Consider the following 4,130-nt stretch of genomic DNA (forward strand, 5'->3'; position numbering starts at 1 on the left):
TGGTGAGCTTTCCTGACCATGTAGGATGTGTTTTGGGATTGTGAGGATCCAGCCCCGAGAGCAAGGAACGAGCTGATTATGTGCCAGGGCAGACTGGAAAGACCAGGGTGTCAGGGCCGGAGGCGAGGGACGGGCCAGTGTTCAGATTCTTGATCCACGAGGTCTACTCGCCTCTGTGCTAAGCTGAGGCCGTGGCCAGCAACTGATGGGCTCCTGGACTGGTCGCGGCAATGAACTGACTTTGTGTCCGTGGGCTCACTTTCAGGAACTTCCATTCAGAGGCGGACTGTTTGCACCAGTTTACGCACATTGGGTCTTGATTCAAATGGGTTCTTTTGTGTTTCTTTGTTTAGTGGCTGCCTGCAAGGAGACAAACCTCAAGGTTGTATAATGTATACACACTTTGATAATAAATATACTTTGAACATTGAAATTTTGAGAGGCAGTGAGAGATGTGCACTCCCAGTTTGAAACTGCTCGTGGTTTCCACTGCTCTGCCGCCAATGTAGAGAGGGGTGAGAGCTCTCCTCAGGTTGGTAACCATTTCTTTTGTCAAACTGACATTGAGGAAGAGGTGATTTCCTGGCACCACACCTCGAGCTCGTCCCCGCCTCCCCGTAGGCCGTTGGTGATGAGCTCCACCATAATACACTAGTCAAACACACACACACATGCACACAAATGCATACCATGCATCCACACTTGCACGGACACACACACAAATGCATGCCATGCTTGCACGCACACACACACACACACACAAATGCATGCCATGCATCCACACTTGCACACACAGACACACACACACACACACACACACACACACACACACACACACACACACACACACACACACAAACACACAGAGTCAGTTCCTCCTGTCTATCCACCCCATCCTACGTCACCCTGAGTATTACCCGGGTTACCTGCGTTGACACGGGGGTGGGGGGGGGTGGGGAAGGGGAACAGTCGGCTGTCTGTGGGTGCTCCAACACCCCGGCCCCTGGCCCCTTCTCTGCCCGGGTCCGGCACACAGCCGACCTTCCTTGGCCGTCAGCCGCGGGCAGGAAGTTCTGCAGCAGCCGGGAGTTTGGTGAGAGGAAGTGGTGAGGACAGGCGCTGCTGAAGGAGGGCGCTCTGCAGGGGAGGGGTGGGGGCCCAGCAGCTTCTGCACACCCCTGCTCCCCCCCCACCACCACCGCGGCTTCCGGCACGGAAGGCTCAGCGCCGGCGCTCAGCCGGAATCTCGGCTCCCTCATCTCGTCCACTGTAACATGCATCGGTGAGAGGCTCCACTCAACCATGGACACCATCGCCGAGGAATTTCTGGAGGGCAAGGATGGCGACGAGGGAGAGCCCAGGTAGGAGGGGGGCGGTGCCAGGGAGGAGGGAGCCAGGGGCAGGAAGCCCTCCAACTCTCCGTCCAGGATGGGGGGAAGCAGGGAGAGAGGATGCCGACAGGAAGCGCATTTCCTCCTGGCCCAGGAAGGGGTTGAGGGAGGGAGGCAGGGAGGAGGTTGGTTCTGAGGGAGCGAGGGAGGGAGCTGGTAGCAGAAAGCCTTCCATCACTTGATGTTTGAAGTAGTGGTGAGAGTCTAGGACCAGAGGGCCAGAGTGTCTGACTAAACGGATGGCCCATCAAAACTGAGATGAGGAAGGTGGTGCAGGGGCAGGGAGGGCACCAGGTGGTGAGCGAGGCGCGGGTGGGGGTGGAAGAGGGGTAATGAGGGAGAAGATGAAAAGAGGTGACCTAATAGAGGTGTTTTTAATAGATTTTGAGAGGCATTGATCATGTGGATAGTCAGAGGCTTTTCCCAGGGCTAAAATGGTTAGCACGAGAGGGCACAGTTTTAAGGTGCTTGGAAGTAGGTACAGAGGAGATGTCAGGGGTCAGTTTTTTTACTCAGAGAGTGGTGAGTGCGTGGAATGGGCTGCCGGCAATGGTGGTGGAGGTGGATACGATAGGGTCTTTTAAGAGGCTCCTGGACGGGTACATGGAGCTTAGAGAAATAGAGGGCTATGGGTAACCCAAGGTAATTTCTAAAGTAGGTACATGTTCAGCACAGCATTGTGGGCCAAAGGGCCTGATTTGTGCTGTAGGTTTTCTGTGTTTCTAAGAGGAAGGCAGGAAGAAGTTAGGATGGTGGGGAGTGAGGGAGAGGAGGAGGAGGAGGAAGAGCTGGTAGTGAGGAGGGGAGGAAGGGTAGAAGGAGGGGGTGGTACTGAGGGAGGGTGGAGGAAAGTGGGGGGTGGGGGTGATGATCGCTGAAGGTACAGGCAGCTCGGATGGGGAGGGGCTTTCTGTTGCATCAAACTGCAGGCAGTGCAGATCCCAGAGAGACTCCGGCCCAGGGGTGAAGGTCCCATCAGTAGAGCAGACGGTGAGAGTGAATGGGAAGGGGTGGGGTCCCATTGGGAGTGAAGGAGAAAGGGTGGGGTCCCATTGGGAGTGTGGATCGTGGGGTTGAATGGGGTGCGGTGTGAGCCCCATTGGGAGTGAATGGGAAGCGGTGGGATCCCATTGGGAGTGTGGACAGAGGGAGTGAATGGGAAGGGGTGGGGTCCCATTGGGAGTGTGGACAGAGGGAGTGAATGGGAAGGGGTGGGGTCCCATTGGGAGTGTGGACGGTGGGAGTGAATAGGAAGGAGTGGGTCCCATTGGGAGTGTGAACAGTGGGAGTGTGCCCTGCAATGTTTGGACATATTTTCACTGTGCGCATTTCCTGTGGGTTTTAAACACATTTCCCGTGTAACAATAGATGTCTATCCCAATTACAGTTTTGTCCCAAGAGAGAGGTCGTATACCTCGGGCTCTCTGTCGGATCTGGGGGTGAGTAATGGGGCATCAGTGGGTGGGAATCACTGGGCAATGGAAATTGAACTGGACCAGGTGATACACAGATCAGGAGAGCTCTCCACTGTCCAACCAATGGTGGTGTGTGACCAGTATATAGAGTTACTAGTGTACAGTGTTACCGGAGTACAGTGTCACAGTGTACAGTCTTACTGAAGTACAGTCTTCCTGATGTACAGTGTTTCCAGCGTGCAGTGTGATACATGTCCACAGTTTCATTTTCCTGGGAGTCCATAGTTTCGTTTCTGTGAGCGTTACCTTATGACGTATGCCGACGGTATAAAAGAAATGTGGTCATAGTGCTGAGAAGGAGTCGAAGGAAAGAGAGAGCAAGTGAAGACTGCACTTCGAGCTATCCGGGAACAGCTCACAAATGAGAAGGGTAAAGTCTAATGCTTACCCAAACCCAAAGGACTGGGTTAATCAGTGGCACACTGTGCATTGTGGAGACGCGTCTGTTCTTCATATGATCCATGGGTGTCGATTTCGTGACAGTCACTTTGTGAAATCGCTCTTCGTGGACTTCGGTACAGTATTCCTCGGCTGGGATCTCCGGTAACCACTTCTTTGTTCGCTCGCCGTGGAATCTTTGGAATTCGTCATGATCGTCTTGTCGCTGCATTGCGAATCCACAAGTCTTACCTCTCACCCATTTTGTGAATTACTGGGACTCTCTGATCTGCCACTTTAAGAGTGTGCTTGAGTAAGATTTGTGAAGAACGGGTTCTAAGTTTGACTGTAAGGGAGCTATAGACACATAACACTGTTAACTTCTGTTTAAGAAAGTAGTTTATTGAATTTTCTATATTTTTGAGTAGATGTAAGTATAGTGGTTTTAATAACAACTTGTCATCTCTTGCTGCTGGTATGTTATGAAGTCGTAACAAGTGATACTGAAGGACAGTGTTACTGGAATACAGCATCACCAGAGTACAGTGTACAGTGTTACTGAACACAGATCATGAGAGCTCTCCACTGTCCAACCAATAGTGGTGTGTGACCAGTATATAGAGTTACTAGTGTACGGTGTTATCAGAGTATAGTGTTACCAGTGTGCAGTGATACTAGAGGACAGTGTTAGCAGAGTACAGTGTTAATGAAATAGTGTTTACAGTGTTACAGGCGTAGATAGATAGATACTTTATAAATCCCAAAGGAAAATACAGTGTCACAGTAGTATTACAAGTATAAATATTAGAAGAGAAGTAAGAAAGAATGAGAAATAAGTTACCTCAAACAGTCTAAGAGGAGGGAGTCATCACTTCCCTGGCTATAG

At 51.5% G+C, this 4,130-nt stretch overlaps 1 long non-coding RNA gene across 1 annotated transcript; it reads left to right on the top strand.

Annotated features, from left to right (window-relative positions):
• Positions 1–958: 958 nt before the first annotated feature.
• On the top strand, positions 959–2,830 carry LOC140190120 (uncharacterized). The gene is made up of 2 exons (XR_011883538.1): positions 959–1,361; positions 2,779–2,830. It is a non-coding gene; the product is annotated as an uncharacterized lncRNA (long non-coding RNA).
• Positions 2,831–4,130: the final 1,300 nt, after the last annotated feature.

This window comes from Mobula birostris, chromosome 29, assembly GCF_030028105.1.
Source record: "Mobula birostris isolate sMobBir1 chromosome 29, sMobBir1.hap1, whole genome shotgun sequence".
Taxonomy (NCBI): domain Eukaryota; kingdom Metazoa; phylum Chordata; class Chondrichthyes; order Myliobatiformes; family Myliobatidae; genus Mobula; species Mobula birostris.